Source organism: Carassius gibelio, chromosome B17 (genome assembly GCF_023724105.1).
Source record: "Carassius gibelio isolate Cgi1373 ecotype wild population from Czech Republic chromosome B17, carGib1.2-hapl.c, whole genome shotgun sequence".
NCBI classification, from domain to species: domain Eukaryota; kingdom Metazoa; phylum Chordata; class Actinopteri; order Cypriniformes; family Cyprinidae; genus Carassius; species Carassius gibelio.
In genome coordinates, this window is record NC_068412.1 from 231906 (window position 1) to 252986 (window position 21081).

Below are 21081 nucleotides of genomic sequence, written 5' to 3' on the forward strand. Positions count from 1 at the left end.
CAAACCACTGCAGTAATATTCTGTGGACTCTCTAGATCAATAATTATTAAAAAAATGTTGAATTTTGTCCTTTGGTTAGCTGTAAAGGGGTAATATAGAAAAAGGGGTGTGGCCAAACATACCCCAAAGCCTATAAAGCCTAAACGAAAACTCAAAACTTTATGAAACTCAGTGAAATCATGTAACAGGTTACTCTTAACAAGCATGCAAAGTTTCATGGAGATCAGACCATAGGTGGCGCTATAACAGTAGAAAAGGTCTCAAAACACAAGATTTATATGGTAAATGGCCCCAAATTGTTTGAAAATGCTCATATATTCACTCAAAAACACTAAATCTTCATATCATATGATAGACCTCCTCATTCTGAACAACTTTGCCTCTGGGACCAATGTTGTCAATAAAGCTGTTAATTAAATATTCAAGATTATTTTAAAAAGTTACTTTGGCATACTTGTGATACGGTTTAAGATGAAAATCAATAAAACCACTGAAGTACAATTCTGTAGACTCTGAAGGTCAATAATTATCAAAAACATGTTGAACAATTGCATTTGGACAACTATAAACCAGTAATTTTATAATATGTTCTTTTCATAGTGTACACAAAGGCCTATTAATACAAACAGAAAGCCCACACATTATCAAAACTGTGTAAAACAATGCATAATTTCATTCTAAACAAGCATGCAAAATTTAAGAGAGATTGGGCAAAAAAAAAAAAAAAAAACACTATAACAGTTATGTTTATAAACAGTGTTGCTTGAGTAAATGCAATTTATAACCTCTAGATGGCAGTGGAAGACCACTAATGGGCTCATTCAGTTAAGTTGAACAGCACTGTTGAAAGGATTCATGAATTCATCCCAAAACATTAAAAATGTAACTGTTATAACATTTTAAATCTCATTGAGTCAATGTTTTCCATTTTGTTCTTACAGATATATCAGTTTTTACTATTTTGCCACATTGTGATTACAGTTTAACCTGAAAATGACATCTAAACTCTTAAAAAGAGAAGACTTGCAATAAGTTTCTTGTCACCTATCACTTATTTCAAATACCTATATCTGCAACAAAATGTTTGTGCATGTATATGTGTGTCTTTCTGTGTGTGTGTGTGTGTGTGTGTGTGTGTGTGCATATGCTTATAGAGTATACATTTAGTAGTCTAATCATTTACTTTCAGTGTGTGTGTCTGTCTGTTAGCCTGTTCTCCATTTTGGATGTGTTTAACTGTCATCCATGCATCCAGGTTGGCTCAGACCACCTCAGAGGCCTTAATGTGCTTGAACCCCGGTAAATGCTGCTTGCAGCTTTAATTATTATTATTCTTCTGCCCTAGAACTGAACGTGCAGCCCAAACCGTAAGGCCTAGAGAGCTGAAATTTGGACAGATCGTAGAGCTCAATTTGGGGAGAACTTATCAAAGTCTCAGCCCAATCGGCCTAACGGGGGCGCTACAGCGCAAAAAGCAAAAATTTTGGACATTTTTGGCCGTAAATCGTATACCGTTAGCCATAAACTCAAAAACATGGCATCGTAGCAATCCTTGGGTTAGCCCGAACAAAAGTGTACAGCGCCTTTTTGGGGTCTACGACGCACCGTTTTCTCGCAAAATCGAGCTATATCCGAAACCTACTTTTGCGAACTAGTCCTAGGTTTTTCAACCAATCAGAACCAAACCACTTCATAAATATTCCCTGGACACTCAATATCAATAATTATCAAAAAAAAGTTGAAATTTCAATTCTTACACGAAACAGTACACCAAAAAGCGTCTATGCTAACGTTAGCCAAATGCTATTTTGACTATAACTCTTGAACAGAATGAGATATCTTCACCAAACTCAGTACACATATGTATGAGCTCAATCTTTGGTCAAATAAAAAAAAATTGCGCATGTCTGCCACTTGGGGGCGCTATAAGATAGAAAAAACACATAAATTGCTATAACTAGGCAACCGTTGGCTCGATCGACTTGAAAATCGGTATGCAGTGCCTTGGTCTGAATGGGCACAAGCACCTATGAGGACATTTGCATATCTCAAAAAACATGGCCGCCATTGGCCAAACAAATTTAAGCACCTATTTGAAAGGGTTAACGGATGTTGATCAGAACGAAACTCGCTGGGTACGTTCGACTCATGAACCTTAAGGTATGTAAGAATTTTGAAAGAAATCGGCCACTAGTTGGCGCTAACGAGTTTTATGGCTCTGTAATCACGTGGTGTTTCACATATCAACACAATATGCATATCATTTGATAGATCTCCTCGTAATGCACAACTTTGCCTCAAGAACCATTGCTGTCAATCAAATCGTTCAATTGTTATTTACAAATATGTTAAAAACCTACTTTTGCGAACTAGTCCTAGGTTTTTTGTCCGATCGGAACCAAACCACTGCAGTAATATTCTGTGGACTCTCTAGATCAATAATTATTTAAAAAATGTTGAATTTTGTCCTTTGGTTAGCTGTAACCGGGTAATTTAGAAAAAGACGTGTGGCCAAACATACTCCAAAGCCTATAAAACCTAAAGGAAAACTCAAAACTGTATGAAACTCAGTGAAATCATGTATCAGGTGACTCTTAACAAGCATGCAAAGTTTCATGGAGATCAGACCATAGGTGGCGCTATAACAGTAGAAAAGGTCTCAAAACACAAGATTTATATGGTAAATGGCTTCAAATTGTTTGAAAATGTTCATATATTCACTCAAAAACACTAGATCTTCATATCATATGATAGATCTCCTCATTCTGAACAACTTTGCCTCTGGGACCAATGTTGTCAATAAAGCTGTTAATTAAATATTCAAGATTATTTAAAAAAGTTACTTTGGCATACTTGTGATACGGTTTAAGATGAAAATCAATAAAACCACTGAAGTACAATTCTCTAGACTCTGAAGGTCAATAATTATCAAAAACATGTTGAACAATTGCATTTGGGCAACTATAAACCAATAATTTTATAATATGTTATTTGCATAGTGTACACAAAGGCCTATTAATACAAACAGAAAGCCCACAAATTATCAAAACTGTGTAAAATAATGTATAATTTCATTCTAAACAAGCATGCAAAATTTAAGAGGGATTGGGCAAAAAAAAAATAACAACACTATAACAGTTATGTTTAAAACCAGGGTTGTTTGAGTAAATGCAATTTATAACCACTAGATGGCAGCGGAAGACCACTAATGGGCTCATTCAACTAAGTTGAACAGCACTGTTTTCATGAATTCTTGCCAAAACATTAATAAATTAACTGTTATAACATTTTAAATCTTACTGAATCAATGTTTTCCATTTTGTTCATACAGATGTATCAGTTTTTACAATTTTGCCACATTATGATTACAGTTTAACCTGAAAATGACATCTAAACTCTAAAAAAGAGAAGACTTGCAATAAGTTTATTGTCACCTATCACTTATTTCAAATACCTATATCTGCAACAAAATGTGTGTCCATGTATATGTGTGTCTTTGTGTGTGTGTGTGTGTGTGTGTGTGCATATGCTTATAGAGTATACATATATTAGTCTAATCATTTGCTGTCAGTGTGTGTGTCTGTCTGTTACCCTGTTCTCCATTTTGAATGTGTTTAAATGTCATCCAAACATCCAGGTTGGCTCTGACCACCTCAGAGGCCTTAATGTGCTTGAACCCCGGTAAAATGCTGCTTGCAGCTTTAATTATTATTATTATTATTATTCTTCTGCCCTAGAACTGAACGTGCAGCCCAAACCGTAAGGCCTAGAGAGCTGAAATTTGGACAGATCGTAGAGCTCAATTTGGGGAGAACTTATCAAAGTCTCAGCCCAATCGGCCTAACGGGGGCGCTACAGCGCAAAAAACAAAAATTTTGGACATTTTTGGCCGTAAATCGTATACCGTTAGCCGTAGACTCAAAAACATGGCATTGTTGCAATCCTTGGGTTAGCCCGAACAAAAGTGTACGGCGCCTTTTTGGGGTCTACGACGCACCGTTTTCTCGCAAAATCGAGCTATATCCGAAACCTACTTTTGCGAACTAGTCCTAGGATTTTCAACCAATCAGAACCAAACCACTTCAGAAATATTCCCTGGACACTCAATATCAATAATTATCAAAAAAAAGTTGAAATTTCAATTCATACGCGAAACAGTACACCAAAAAGCGTCTATGCTAACGTTAGCCAAATGCTATATTGACTATAACTCCTGAACGGAATGAGATATCTTCACCAAACTCGGTAAACATATGTATGAGCTCAATCTTTGGTCAAATAAAAAAAGAATGCGCATCTCTGCCACTTGGGGGCGCTATAAGATATAAAAAACACATAAATTGCTATAACTAGGCAACCGTTGGCTCGATCGACTTGAAAATTGGTATGCAATGTCTTGGTCGGAAGGGGCACAAGTACCTATGAGGACATTTGCATATCTCAAAAAAACATGGCCGCCATTGGCCAAACAATTTTAAGCACCTATTTGAAAGGGTTAACGGATGTTGATGGGAACGAAACTCGCTGGGTACGTTCGACTCATGAACCTTAAGGTCTGTAAGAATTTTGAAAGAAATCGGCCACTAGTTGGCGCTAACGAGTTTTATGGCTCTGTAATCACGTGGTGTTTCACATATCAACACAATATGCATATCATTTGATAGATCTCCTCGTAATGCACAACTTTGCCTCAAGAACCATTGCTGTCAATCAAATCGTTCAAGTGTTATTCACAAATATGTTAAAAACCTACTTTTGCGAACTAGTCCTAGGTTTTTTGTCCGATCGGAACCAAACCACTGCAGTAATATTCTGTGGACTCTGTAGATCAATAATTATTAAAAAAATGTTGAATTTTGTCCTTTGGTTAGCTGTAAAGCGGTAATATAGAAAAAGGGGTGTGGCCAAACATACCCCAAAGCCTATAAAACCTAAACGAAAACTCAAAACTTTATGAAACTCAGTGAAATCATGTATCACATTACTCTTAACAAGCATGCAAAGTTTTATGGAGATCAGACCATAGGTGGCGCTATAACAGTAGAAAAGGTCTCAAAACACAAGATTTCTATGGTAAATGGCCTCAAATTGTTTGAAAATGCTCATATATTCACTCAAAAACACCAAATCTTCATATCATATGATATATCTCCTCATTCTGAACAACTTTGCCTCTGGGACCAATGTTGTCAATAAAGCTGTTAATTAAATATTCAAGATTATTTAAAAAAGTTACTTTGGCATACTTGTGATACAGTTTAAGATGAAAATCAATAAAACCACTGAAGTACAATTCTCTAGACTCTGAAGGTCAATAATTATCAAAAACATGTTGAACAATTGCATTTGGGCAACTATAAACCAGTCATTTCATAATTTGTTCTTTTCATAGTGCACACAAAGGCCTATTAATACAATCAGAAAGCCCACAAATTATCAAAACTGTGTAAAATAATGCATGATTTCATTCTAAACAAGCATGCAAAATTTAAGAGAGATTGGGCAAAAAAAAATTACAACACTTATAACAGTTATGTTTAAAACCAGGGTCGTTTGAGTAAATGCAATTTATAACCACTAGATGGCAGCGGAAGACCACTAATGGGCTCATTCAGTAAAGTTGAACAGTACTGTTGAAAGGATTCATGAATTCATGCCAAAACATTAAAAATGAACTGTTATAACATTTTAAATCTCATTGAGTCAATGTTTTCCATTTTGTTCATACAGATATATCAGTTTTTAAAATTTTGCCACATTATGATTACAGTTTAACCTCAAAATGACATCTAAACTCTTAAAAAGAAAAGACTTGCAATAAGTTTATTATCACCTATCACTTATTTCAAATACCTATATCTGCAACAAAATGTTTGTGCATGTATATGTGTGTCTTTGTGTGTGTGTGTGTGTGTGTGAGCATATGCTTATAGAGTATACATATATTAGTCTAATTATTTACTTTCAGTGTGTGTGTCTGTCTGTTAGCCTGTTCTCCATTTTGGATGTGTTTAACTGTCATCCATGCATCCAGGTTGGCTCAGACCACCTCAGAGGCCTTAATGTGCTTGAACCCCGGTAAATGCTGCTTGCAGCTTTAATTATTATTATTCTTCCGCCCTAGAACTGAACGTGCAGCCCAAACCGTAAGGCCTAGAGAGCTGAAATTTGGACAGATCGTAGAGCTCATTTTGGGGAGAACTTATCAAAGTCTCAGCCCAATCGGCCAAACGGGGGCGCCACAGCGCAAAAAACTAAAATTTTCGACATTTTTGGCCGTGAATCGTAAACCGTTAGCCATAAACTCAAAAACATGGCATCCTAGCAATCCTTGGGTTAGCCCGAACAAAAGTGCACGGCGCCTTTTTGGGGTCTACGACGCACCGTTTTCTCGCAAAATCGAGCTATATCCGAAATCTACTTTTGCGAACTAGTCCTAGGATTTTCAATCAATCAGAACCAAACCACTTCATAAATATTCCCTGGACACTCAATATCAATAATTATCAAAAAAAAGTTGAAATTTCAATTCTAACGCGAAACAGTACACCAAAAAGCGTCTATGGTAACGTTAGCCAAATGCTATTTTGACTATAACTCTTGAACGGAATGAGATATCTTCACCAAACTCGGTATACATATGTATGAGCTCAATCTTTGGTCAAATAAAAAAAATTGCACATCTCTGCCACTTGGGGGCGCAATAAGATTTAAAAAACACATAAATGGCTATAACCAGATAACCGTTGGCTCGATCGACTTGAAAATGGGTATGCAGTGTCTTGGTCTGAAGGGGCACAAGTACCTATGAGGACATTTGCATATCTCAAAAAACATGGCCGCCATTGGCCAAACAATTTTAAGCACCTATTTGAAAGGGTTAACGGATGTTGATCGGAACGAAACTCGCTGGGTACGTTCGACTCATGAACCTTAAGGTCTGTAAGAATTTTGAAAGAAATCGGCCACTAGTTGGCGCTAACGAGTTTTATGGCTCTGTAATCACGTGGTGTTTCACGTATCAACACAATATGCATATCATTTGATAGATCTCCTCATAATGCACAACTTTGCCTCAAGAACCATTGCTGTCAATCAAATCGTTCAATTGTTATTCACAAATATGTTAAAAACCTACTTTTGCGAACTAGTCCTAGATTTTTTGCCCGATCGGAACCAAACCACTGCAATAATATTCTGTGCACTCTGTAGATCAATAATTATCAAAAAAATGTTGAATTTTGTCCTTTGGTTAGCTGTAAAGCGGTAATTTAGAAAAGGGGTGTGGCCAAACATACCCCAAAGCCTATAAAACCTAAACGAAAACTCAAAACTTTATGAAACTTCGTGAAATCATGTATCAGGTGACTCTTAACAAGCATGCAAAGTTTCATGGAGATCAGACCATAGGTGGCGCTATAACAATAGAAAAGGTCTCAAAACACAAGATTTATATGGTAAATGGCCCCAATTTGTTTGAAAATGTTCATATATTCACTCAAAAACACTAAATCTTCATATCATATGATAAATCTCCTCATTCTGAACAACTTTGCCTCTGGGACCAATGTTGTCAATAAAGCTGTTAATTAAATGTTCAAGATTATTTAAAAAAGTTACTTTGGCATACTTGTGATAGGGTTTCAGAAGAAAATCAATAAAACCACTGAAGTACAATTCTCTAGACTATGAAGGTCAATAATTATCAAAACATGTTGAACAATTGCATTTTGACAACTATAAACCAGGAATTTTATAATATGTTATTTGCATAGTGTACACAAAGGCCTATTAATACAAACAGAAAGCCCATAAATTATCAAAACTGTGTAAAATAAAGCATAATTTCATTCTAAACAAGCATGCAAAATTTAAGAGAGATTGGGCTAAAAAAAAATAACAACACTATAACAGTTATGTTTAAAAACACAGTGTTGTTGGAGTAAATGCAATTTATAACCACTAGATGGCAGCGGAAGACCACTATTGGGCTCATTCAGTAAAGTTGAACAGTACTGTTGAAAGGATTCATGAATTCATGCCAAAACATTAAAAAATGAACTGTTATAACATTTTAAATCTCATTGAGTCAATGTTTTCCATTTTGTTCATACAGATATATCAGTTTTTAAAATTTTGCCACATTATGATTACAGTTTAACCTGAAAATGACATCTAAACTCTTAAAAAGAGTAGACTTGCAATAAGTTTATTGTCACCTATCACTAATTTCAAATACCTATATCTGCAACAAAATGTTTGTGCATGTATATGTGTGTCTTTGTGTGTGTCTGTGTGTGTGTGTGTGTGTGTGTGTGTGTGTGTGTGTGTGCATATGCTTATAGAGTATTAATATATTAGTCTAATCATTTACTTTCAGTGTGTGTGTCTGTCTGTTAGCCTGTTCTCCATTTTGGATGTGTTTCACTGTTATCCATGCATCCAGGTTGGCTCTGACCACCTCAGAGGCCTTAATGTGCTTGAACCCCGGTAAAATGCTGCTTGCAGCTTTAATTATTATTATTATTATTCTTCCGCCCTAGAACTGAACGTGCAGCCCAAACCGTAAGGCCTAGAGAGCTGACATTTGGACAGATCGTAGAGCTCATTTTGGGGAGAACTTATCAAAGTCTCAGCCCAATCGGCCTAACGGGGGCGCTACAGCGCAAAAAAAAAAATTTTGGACATTTTTGGCCACAGATCGTAAACCGTTAGCCGTAGACTCAAAAACAAGCCATCGTTGCAATCCTTGGGTTAGTCCGAACAAAAGTGTACAACTGCATTTTTTTCTCTACGACGCACTGTTTTCTTGCAAAATCGAGCTATATCCGAAACCTACTTTTGCGAACTAGTCCTAGGATTTTCAACCAATAGGAACCAAACCACTTCAGAAATATTCCCTGGACACTCAATATCAATAATTATCAAAAAAAAGTTGAAATTTCAATTCTTACACGAAACAGTATGCCAAAAAGCATCTATAGTAACGTTAGCCAAATGCTATTTTGACTATAACTCTTGAACAGAATGAGATATCTTCACCAAACTCAGTACACATATGTATGAGCTCAATCTTTGGTCAAATCAAAAAAAATTGCGCATCTCTGCCACTTGGGGGCGCAATAAGATAGAAAAAACACATAAATGGATATAACTAGGCAACTGTTGGCTCGATCGACTTGAAAATTGATATGCAGTGTCTTGGTCTGAAGGGGCACAAGTACCTATGAGGACATTTGCATATCTCAAAAAACATGGCCGCCATTGGCCAAACAATTTTAAGCACCTATTTGAAAGGGTTAACGGATGTTGATCGGAATGAAACTCGCTGGGTACGTTCGACTCATGAACCTTAAGGTCTGTAAGAATTTTGAAAGAAATCGGCCAGTAGTTGGCGCTAACGAGTTTATTGGCTCTGTAATCACGTGGTGTTTCATTTATCAACACAATATGCATATCATTTGATAGATCTCCTCATAATGCACAACTTTGCCTCAAGAACCATTGCTGTCAATCAAATCGTTCAATTGTTATTCACATATATGTTAAAAACCTACTTTTGCGAACTAGTCCTAGGTTTTTTGCCCGATCGGAACCAAACCACTGCAGTAATATTCTGTGGACTCTCTAGATCAATAATTATCAAAAAAATGTTGAATTTTGTCGTTTGGTTAGCTTTAAATGGATAATATAAAAAGGGGTGTGGCCAAACATACCCCAAAGCCTATAAAACCTAAACAAAAACTCAAAACTTTATGAAACTCGGTGAAAACATTTAACACGTGACTCTTAACAAGCATGCAAAATGTCATGGAGATCGGAACATAGGTGGCGCTATAACAGTTGAAAAAGCCTCAAAAACACACATTTTCAATAGAAAATTATCACAGTTTGTAGGACATGTTCATACATTCACACAAACACTAGATCTTCATATCATATGATAGATCTCCTCTTTGTGAACAACTTTGCCTCAAGGAGCGAAGATGTCAATCAAATCTTTCAATTGCAATTCACAAATATGTCAAAAAGCTACTTTTGCGAACTAGTCCCAGGTTTTTTACCCGATCGAAAACAAACCACTGCAGTAATTTTCTCTGGACTCTCTAGATCAATAATTATCAAAACAAATAATAATTTTGTCCTTTGGTTAGCTATAACTGGCTAAATTAGAAAAGGGGCGTGACCAAAATACCCAAAAGCATATAAAACCTAAACAAAAACTCAAAACTTTATGAAACTTGGTGAAAACATGTAACAGCTGACTCTTAACAACCATGCAACTTTTCATGGAGATCGGACCATAGGTGGCGCTATAACAGTAGAAAAGGTCTCAAAACATAAGATTTACATGGTAAATGGCCTCAAATTGTCTGAAAATGCTCATATATTCACATAAACACTAGATCTTCATATCAAATGATAGATCTCCTCATTCTGAACAACTTCTGGGACCAATGTTGTCAATAAAGCTGTTAATTAAATATTCAAGATTATTTTAAAAAGTTACTTTGGCAAAGCAGTCCAAGGCTTTAAGCTGAAAATCAATAAATCCACTGAAGTACAATTCTCTAGACTCTGAAGGTCAATAATTATCCAAAACATGTTGAACAATTGCATTTGGACAACTATAAACCAGTGATTGTATAATATGTTCTTTTCACAGTGTACACAAAGGCCTATTAATACAAACAGAAAGCCAACAAATTATCAAAACTGTGTAAAATAATGCCTAATTTCATTCTAAACAAGCATGCAAAATTTAAGAGAGATTGGGCAAAAAACATAACACTAAAACAGTTATGTTTAAAAACAGTGTTGTTTGAGTAAATGCAATTTATAACCACTAGATGGCAGCGGAAGACCACTAATGGGCTCATTCAGAAAATTTAAACAGTACTTTTGAAAAGATTTATGAATTCATGCCTAAACAATAAAAAAAAAACACTGTTACAACATTTTAAATCTCACTGAGGTAAAGTTTTCCATTTTGTTCATACAGACTTATCAGTTTTTAAAATTTTGCCACATTATGATTACAGTGAAACCTGAAAATGACATCCAAACTCTTAAAAACTAGTTTAATCATTTAATTTCAGTGCATGTGTCTGTCTGTCAGCCTATTCTCTGTTTTGGATGTGTTTAACTGTCATCCATACATCCAGGTTGGCTCTGACCACCTCAGAGGCCTTAATGTGCTTGAACCCCGTAAATGCTGCTTGCAGCTTTAATTAGGGGTTCAAGCACGCAGTGCTGAAACCCTATTGTAATTGTTAGGATTTTTATTATTATTAGGGGTTCAAGCACGCAGTGCTGAAACCCTATTGTAATTGTTAGGATTTTTAGGGGTTCAAGCACGCAGTGCTGAAACCCTATTGTAATTGTTAGGATTTTTATTATTATTATTATTATTCTTCTGCCCTAGAACTGAACGTGCAGCCCAAACCGTAAGGCCTAGAGGCTTGAAACTTGGTCAGATGATAGAGCTCAATTTGGGGAGAACCTATCAAAGTCTCAGCCCAATTGGCCAATAGGGGGCGCTACAGTGATCGAAAATGCGTTTTTGCTAATAGCTCCTAAACCGCTTGTGATAGAGCCAAAAATTTTACATTTCTGGAATCCGTGGGTCATGCGAAATTAAAAACGGTCACTCTGAATTTGGGTCTAGGAGGCCTCGTTTTTTCGCAAACTTGACGTATGTCCAAAACCTACTTTTGCGAACTAGTCCTAGGTTTTTCACCCAATCTGAACCAAACTACTGCAGAAATGTTCTCTGTCCAGTGAATATCAATAATTATCAAAAAAAAGTAGAAATTTCGACTCACTGTCGTAATGGGATGCCAAAATGTTCGAAAGTCGAGGACCAATTTTACGCAACAGGCTATAACTCATGAATGAAATGAGATATCTTAACCAAACTCGGTATACATATCTATGACCTCAATCTTTGGTCAAATAAAAAAAATTGCACACCTCTGCCACTTGGGGGCGCTATAAAAAGAAAAAACACATAAATGGCTATAACTAGGCAACCGTTGACTCGATCGACTTGAAAATTGGTATGCAGTGTCTTGGTCTGAAGGGGCACAAGTACCTATGAGGACATTTGCATATCTCAAAAAACATGGCTGCCATTGGCCAAACAATTTTAAGCACCTATTTGAAAGGGTTAACGGATGTTGATCGGAACGAAACTCACTGGGTACGTTCGACTCATGAACCTTAAGGGCTGTAAGAATTTTGAAAGAAATCGGCCACTAGTTGGCGCTAACGAGTTTTATGGCTCTGTAATCACGTGGTGTTTCACATATCAACACAATATGCATATCATTTGATAGATCTCCTCATAATGCACAACTTTGCCTCAAGAACCATTGCTGTCAATCAAATCGTTCAATTGTTATTCACAAATATGTTAAAAACCTACTTTTGCGAACTAGTCCTAGGTTTTTTGTCCAATCGGAACCAAACCACTGCAGAAATATTCTGTGGACTCTCTAGATCAATAATTATTAAAAAAATGTTGAATTTTGTCCTTTGGTTAGCTGTTACAGGGTAATTTAGAAAAAGGGGTGTGGCCAAACATACCCCAAAGCCTATAAAACCTAAAGGAAAACTCAAAACTTTATGAAACTAAGTGAAATCATGTAACCGGTGACTCTTAACAAGCATGCGAAGTTTCATGGAGATCGGACCATAGGTGGCGCTATAACAGTAGAAAAGGTCTCAAAACACAAGATTTATATGGTAAATGGCCTCAAATTGTTTGAAAATGTTCATATATTCACTCAAAAACACTAAATCTTCATATCATATGATAAATCTCCTCATTCTGAACAACTTTGCCTCTGGGACCAATGTTGTCAATAAAGCTGTTAATTAAATATTCAAGATTATTTAAAAAAGTTACTTTGGCATACTTGTGATACGGTTTAAGCTGAAAATCAATAAAACCACTGAAGTACAATTCTCTAGACTCTGAAGGTCAATAATTATCAAAAACATGTTGAACAATTGCATTTGGGCAACTATAAACCAGTCATTTTATAATATGTTCTTTTCATAGTGCACACAAAGGCCTATTAATACAAACAGAAAGCCCACAAATTATCAAAACTGTGTAAAATAATGCATAATTTCATTCTAAACAAGCATGCAAAATTTAAGAGAGATTGGGCAAAAAAAAAAACAACAACACTATAACAGTTATGTTTAAAACCAGGGTTGTTTGAGTAAATGCAATTTATAACCACTAGATGGCAGCGGAAGACCACTAATGGGTTCATTCAGCAAAGTTGAACAGTACTGTTGAAAGGACTCAAGAATTCATGCCAACACATTAAAAAATTAACTGTTATAACATTTTAAATCTCATTGAGTCAATGTTTTCCATTTTGTTCATACAGATATATCAGTTTTTACAATTTTGCCACATTATGATTACAGTTTATTCTGAAAATGACATCTAAACTCTTAAAAAGAGAAGACTTGCAATAAGTTTATTGTCACCTATCACTTATTTCAAATACCTATATCTGCAACAAAATGTGTGTGCATGTAAATGTGTGTCTTTGTCTGTGTGTGTGTGTGTGTGTGTGTGTGTGTGCACATGCTTATAGAGAATTAATATATTAGTCTAATCATTTAATTTAAGTGTTTGTGTCTGTCTGCCAGCCTGTTCTCCATTTTGGATGTGTTTAACTGTCATCCGTACATCCAGGTTGGCTGAGACCACCTCAGAGGCCTTAATGTGCTTGAACCCCGGTAAAATGCTGCTTGCAGCTTTAATTATTATTATTATTATTATTCTTCCGCCCTAGAACTGAACGTGCAGCCCAAACCGTAAGGCTTAGAGACTTGAAACTTGGTCAGATGATAGAGCTCAATTTGGGGAGAACCTATCAAAGTCTCAGCCCAATTGGCCAATAGGGGGCGCTACAGTGATCGAAAATGCGTTTTTGCTAATAGCTCCTAAACCGCTTGTGATAGAGCCAAAAATTTAACATTTCTGGAATCCGTGGGTCATGCGAAATTAAAAACGGTCACTCTGATTTTGGGTCTAGGAGGCCTCGTTTTTTCGCAAATTTAACGTATGTCCAAAACCTACTTTTGCGAACTAGTCCTAGGTTTTTCGCCCAATCTGAATCAAACCACTGCAGAAATGTTCTCTGTCCAGTGAATATCAATAATTATCAAAAAAAAGTAGAAATTTCGACTCACTGTCGTAATGGGATGCCAAAATGTTCGAAAGTCGAGGACCATTTTTACGCAACAGGCTATAACTCATGAATGAAATGAGATATCTTAACCAAACTCGCTGAACATTTGTATGAGCTAAAACTTTGGTCAAATAAAAAAAAATTGCACACCTCTGCCACTTGGGGGCGCTATAAAAAGAAAAAACTCATAAATGGCTATAACTAGGCAACCGTTGGCTCGATCGACTTGAAAATTGGTATGCAGTGTCTTGGTCTGAAGGGGCACAAGTACCTATGAGGACATTTGCATATCTCAAAAAACATGGCCGCCATTGGCCAAACAATTTTAAGCACCTATTTGAAAGGGTTAACGGATGTTGATCGGAACGAAACTCGCTGGGTACGTTCGACTCATGAACCTTAAGGTCTGTAAGAATTTTGAAAGAAATCGGCCACTAGTTGGCGCTAACGAGTTTTATGGCTCTGTAATCACGTGGTGTTTCACATATCAACACAATATGCGTATCATTTGATAGATCTCCTCATAATGCACAACTTTGCCTCAAGAACCATTGCTGTCAATCAAATCGTTCAATTGTTATTCACAAATATGTTAAAAACCTACTTTTGCGAACTAGTCTTAGGTTTTTTGCCCGATCGGAACCAAACCACTGCAGTAATATTCTGTGGACTCTCTAGATCAATAATTATCAAAAAAATGTAGAATTTTGTTCTTTGGTTAGCTTTAAAGGGGTAATTTAGAAAAGGGGTGTGGCCAAACATACCCCAAAGCCTATGAAACCTAAATGAAAGCTCAAAACTTTATGAAACTTGGTGACAACATGTAACAGGTGACTCTTAACAAGCATGCAAAGTTTCATGGAGATCGGACTATAGGTGGCGCTGTAACAGTAGAAAAGGTCTCAAAACACAAGATTTATATGGTAAATGGCCTCAAATTGTTTGAAAATGCTCATATATTTACTCAAAAACACTAAATCTTCATATCATATGATAAATCTCCTCATTCTGAACAACTTTGCCTCTGGGACCAATTTTGTCAATAAATCTGTTAATTAAATATTCAAGATTATTTTAAAAAGTTACTTTGGCAAAGTATTCCAAGGCTTTAAGCTGAAAATCAATAAAACCACTGAAGTACAATTCTGTAGACTCTGAAGGTCAATAATTATCAAAAACATGTTGAACAATTGCATTTGGACAACTATAAACCACTGATTTTATGATATGTTATTTGCATAGTGTACACAAAGGCCTATTAATACAAACAGAAAGCCCACAAATTATCAAAACTGTGTAAAATAATGCATAATTTCATTTTTAACAAGCATGCAAAATTTAAGAGAGATTGGGCAAAAAAATAACACTATAACAGTTATGTTTAAAAACACAGTGTTGTTTGAGTAAATGCAATTTATAACCACTAGATGGCAGCGGAAGACCACTAATGGGCTCATTCAGTTAAGTTAAACAGTACTGATTCCATGAATTCAAGCTGAACATTAATAAATTAACTGTTATAACATTTTAAATCTCATTGAATTGATGTTTTCCATTTTGTTCATACAGATGTATCAGTTTTAACAATTTTGCCACATTATGATTACAGTTTAATCTGAAAATGACATCTAAACTCTAAAAAAAGAGAAGACTTGCAATAAGTTTATTGTCACCTATCACTTATTTCAAATACCTATATCTGCAACAAAATGTTTGTGCATGTATATGTGTATCTTTGTGTGTCTTTGTGTGTCTTTGTGTGTGTGTGTGTGTGTGTGCATATGCTTATAGAGTATACATATATTAGTCTAATCATTTACTTTCAGTGTGTGTGTCTGTCTGTTAGCCTGTTCTCCATTTTGGATGTGTTTAAATGTCATCCAAACATCCAGGTTGGCTCTGACCACCTCAGAGGCCTTAATGTGCTTGAACCCCGGTAAAATGCTGCTTGCAGCTTTAATTATTATTATTATTCTTCTGCCCTAGAACTGAACGTGCAGCCCAAACCGTAAGGCCTAGAGAGCTGAAATTTGGACAGATCGTAGAGCTCAATTTGGGGAGAACTTATCAAAGTCTCAGCCCAATCGGCCTAACGGGGGCGCTACAGCGCAAAAAGCAAAAATTTTGGACATTTTTGGCCGTAAATCGTATACCGTTAGCCGTAGACTCAAAAACATGGCATTGTTGCAATCCTTGGGTTACGACGCACCGTTTTCTCGCAAAATCGAGCTATATCCGAAACCTACTTTTGCGAACTAGTCCTAGGATTTTCAACCAATCAGAACCAAACCACTTCATAAATATTCCCTGGACACTCAATATCAATAATTATCAAAAAAAAGTTGAAATTTCAATTCTTACGCGAAACAGTACGCCAAAAAGCGTCTATGCTAACGTTAGCCAAATGCTATTTTGACTATAACTCTTGAACGGAATGAGATATCTTCACCAAACTCGGTATACATATGTATGAGCTCAATCTTTGGTCAAATCAAAAAAATTGCACACCTCTGCCACTTGGGGGGCGCTATAAGATAGAAAAAACACATAAATTGCTATAACTAGGCTACCGTTGGCTCGATCGACTTGAAAATCGGTATGCAGTGTCTTGGTCTGAAGGGGCACAAGTACCTATGAGGACATTTGCATATCTCAAAAAACATGGCCGCCATTGGCCAAACAAATTTAAGCACCTATTTCAAAAGGTTAACGGATGTTGATCGGAACGAAACTCGCTGGGTACGTTCGACTCATGAACCTTAAGGTCTGTAAGAATTTTGAAAGAAATCGGCCACTAGTTGGCGCTAACGAGTTTTTATTATTATTATTATTCTGCCCTAGAACTGAACGTGCAGCCCAAACCGTAAGGCCTAGAGAGCTGAAACTTGGCCAGATTGTAGAAGTCTGGCTCGCTACTCAGGCGCAAAGACCCGGCCCAATCGGCCTAATGGGGGCGATACAGCACAAAAAACAAAATTTTCAGACATTTTTGTCCATAGCTCCTAAACCACTTGACGTAGACAAAGATAAAACTTTATATATTTTGCATCCTTGGGTTAATAGGAACAAAATTGCTCTGCGCCTTTTTTTACTCTACGACACACCGTTTTCCCGTAAAATCGACCTATAGCCCAAACCTACTTTTGCAAACTAGTCCTAGGTTTTTCAGCCAATCGGAACAAAACCAGTGCAGAAATGTTCTATGGACAGTCATTATCAATAATTATCAAAAACAATTTGAAATTTTTACTCACTGCTGCAAGGGGGCGCTAATACCTTCACAAGTCGAGGACCAATTTCATTCAAAAGGCCAGAACTCGTGAACGAAATGAGATATCTTAACCAAACTTGGTACACATTTTGATGAGCTAAAACTTTGGTCAAATAAAAAAGAATTTCACAGCTCTGCCACTTGGTGGCGCTATAAGAGGTAAAAACATAGAAATGGCTATAACTAAACAACCGTTAGCCTGATCGACTTGAAAATTTGTATGCCATGTCATTGTCTCATGTGACACAAGAGTCTATGAGGAAATTGGCGTATCTAAAAAAACATGAGTGGGCAGCCATTTATGCTGCAGCGGCCGGGGAGCAGTTGGGGGTTCAGTGCCTTGCTCAAGGGCACCTCAGTCGTGGTATTGAAGGTGGAGAGAGAACTGTACATGCACTCCCCCCACCTACAATTCCTGCCAGCCCATGATTCGAACTCGCAACCCTTCGATTGCAAGTCCGCCTCTCTAACCATTAGGCCATATAATATTTATTAATATAAAAAAAATATTGCAGATATGCTCACTGAATATAAGCCTAACAGAGCACTCAGATCGTTAGGATCGAGTCAGTTAGAAATACCAAGGGTTCACACAAAACAAGGGGAGTCCTCCTTTAGTTACTATGCTGCCCGCAGTTGGAATCAGCTTCCAGAAGAGATCAGATGTGCTAAAACACTAGTAACATTTAAATCTAGACTTAAAACTCATCTGTTTAGCTGTGCATTTATTGAATGAGCACTGTGCAATGTCCGAACTGATTGCACTGTATTTTATGTAATCACTGTATTTTATGACAAATCATTTTATATTTTTAAATGTTTTAAATTCATTTTAAATAACTAATTTTATTTAAATAATTTTCAAAGTTTTAAAATAGCTTGTTTTATTTTTGTGATTATTTTTCTTCATTATTATATTACTTTCTTTTATGGGGCAAACAACACATATTAATCCACATGACCATCACAATAATCCACAAGTAATCCACATGACTCCAGTCCATCAATTAACGTCATGTGAAGCAAAAAGCTGAAGTCACAAAAAAGTGTACACTAAAACAAAAAAAATAAACTTATAAGAGTGTAAGGGAAGATGAAAGAGTGCTTAAATTCAAAAAGTGCACTTAAAAGTGCTTGATATATTCAAAGAAAAGGCTATGAAAAATTTTAAAATTCAAAAATAAACAGAGGGGAGGAGCCTAGGCCCTGCTCGGGGTATAAGAAGCTGCACACACAGCTCCCGAGTGAGAAGAGGATGACAGTTGATTTTTTGCTCCACCACATACATGGTGTTTAGAAATAAAACAAAAAAAATTAAATTGAGCTAAGAGAAGAAAACATTTATTTTACACAAGTCATGCCTGAAGAAGACACAGAAAGCTGTTGAAACGTCGCGATAAACGTCTCTACTTACCTTACTCAGCCCGTGCCTCTCTCTCTGGGCCTCGCTGGTCTCCCTTTACGGAAAACCATAATGGATGTCTCCATCTGTAAAAAATCAAAAAAGATACATATGGGTTAAGAGTCATGTAAATAGAATTTGTATATAGTTGGTTTAAATGTGATACACAAAAATGTACAGTAGTGAGCTAGAAAGAGGGATGTATCATAGCACAAAAAGGTGTATTTTTTTTAATGAAAGCACAGTTAAGGTTGAAAAGACAATGGGGGTGCCGTGAGTGATAGATAACACAAAAATATGTTGTAAAATAAAACAAAGGGGTGCTAAAATAGAAATAAATGGGTCTGTGAAGATAGTAACACAAAAAAGAGTTTCTCGCACCATCACCGCCACAATTGGCTGGAAACAGTGATGGATGAAACGGGAGAGAGGAGCAGGCAGCGAGGGCAGCCCGGTCACCTGCCGGTCAGAGAGCAGTGACCACACTTCCCAGTGGGTTTGCAGGGATGTACGTACATGAGTTTACGTATGCCATGTGCATGTAGGAATCTGAACAAAGAGCTTCCTCAGCACCGGTTTCCAGGAGAAATATGAACATTCTTTTCCTGTTATAAATGTGTCTGTGTAGCGGAGCGTCTTTACTGTGTGTGTGTCGGTCAGAGAGCGATGACCACGGCCGCCTGCGCTCTCACAGGGGGGTTCATTACAGCGAGTGACAGGGCCTCCTCTAAAACGCCGTCTGAGGAATACACACTCTGCGTGGGACAAAATAAACACCCGGCTTCGAGTGGGGGCACCATAAATTATTTATATCACCGGCAGAACAGCAGAGACGCTCTTAATATCACTACCTGCTCGTTTGGACGCGTAAAAGATGATTTATCTCTTATGGCCACATTAAATTTCACTGCAATTGTGCCTTGTGCATTCTGGGGTCTGGGGAGACACAAAATGGTAGTTATAAACTGCTGCAGTTGTTTTCTGGAAACACAGAACGGAGTGGAAAGTGGCCTAGCGAAGTCTTCTGGCTTTTGTTTATTGCTGCACAACACGCCTTGGTTATGCACTTCCAGTTCTGCCAGTTCTTCATGATCTGTAGGTGATACAGAGACAGCATTTTCTTTTTGTTTAAATGCAACCATGCAGAGTCTTTAACGGCTGAAAAGATTTAGATAATCACCAACCAAACAAAACAAGCATACGTGCATGTGTCTGCTTGTGATTCCTGCTCGGTGCTTGAAAAACATGTGGAAACGTACAAATAGAGCCGAATGAGAACAGAATGTATCAGGACGGCAGAACAGAAGCGATTCCTCATTTGTAAAAGCTTGCATAAGCATATGCATGAAGAGAAAGACACCAAACATCATGCTAGAATACTCAAACTATCTTAATATTTCATGTGAGCATTAAAAATGTCTGATTTTTTGTTCAGCATGCAATGAACCCTAGAGGCCTGTTCAGTGGATGAGATACAGCATTAATCCTGAGTTCATTTCCATTTTTTTGAGTGAGGGATGATGTTTATTGAGCTGCACAGTGATGCACACTGAATCTCACATACTGTATGTTTTTACAAAACTTGGATTGAACCGCATAAAACAATATGCATTCATTTCACAATGCCTTTATGATCTGTTTATCTGGACTTTCAGTTAAAAATACCTTGATTTGTGTTTTGAACATGGGTTTAGAACAACATGAGGGTGATTAAAATTAATTTCTTGGTGAACAATCCATTATTTTGTGTATTTTCCACATGAAGATGTTTTAATGCACAGCAATTTTAGTGACAAATGCACACACTGTAAAAGCTTCGAGTCTTTGGAGAACCGGCAAAATACACCACAGATTTGGCACCCCAGATGGGACTGGAAAGGAGCAGAGTGGACGACTGCTTTTGAGCTGACTGATGAGCAACACACACACAGTGGTGGCCACCATAGAATAAGGTAAGCATTTTTGCTTATATAATTAGTGTGTGTTGTTGAATGGTCAGTTCTGAGTGGTAAGGACACTTACAATCTGCTCTTCCAAATTTAGAAAAATAATATTATATCTAAATTGAAAAAGGGGTTTTACTCCAGAAGAAATAACTGCATGCACATATTTGGGTTATTAATAGGAAGGCCTTGGAAGGCAACCTCGATTTAAGACAAATATGGTGTAGGCAGAAAGACATGGCATGC

General features: G+C 36.8%; 2 long non-coding RNA genes across 2 annotated transcripts in view; one reads left to right on the forward strand and one right to left on the reverse strand.

The window, feature by feature from the left end:
* Positions 1–4671, reverse strand: part of LOC127976062 (uncharacterized) — a 5521-nt gene extending 850 nt beyond the window's left edge. The window contains exons 1-2 of the long non-coding RNA XR_008157726.1: positions 4548–4671; positions 2028–2154 (exon numbers count right to left, since the gene is read on the reverse strand). This is a non-coding gene — a long non-coding RNA (uncharacterized LOC127976062). The remainder of the gene's footprint in view (positions 1–2027; positions 2155–4547) is intronic.
* Positions 1–13273, forward strand: part of LOC127976055 (uncharacterized) — an 18593-nt gene extending 5320 nt beyond the window's left edge. The window contains exons 2-3 of the long non-coding RNA XR_008157719.1: positions 5027–5310; positions 12985–13273. This is a non-coding gene — a long non-coding RNA (uncharacterized LOC127976055). The remainder of the gene's footprint in view (positions 1–5026; positions 5311–12984) is intronic.
* The last annotated feature ends 7808 nt before the right edge of the window (positions 13274–21081 follow it).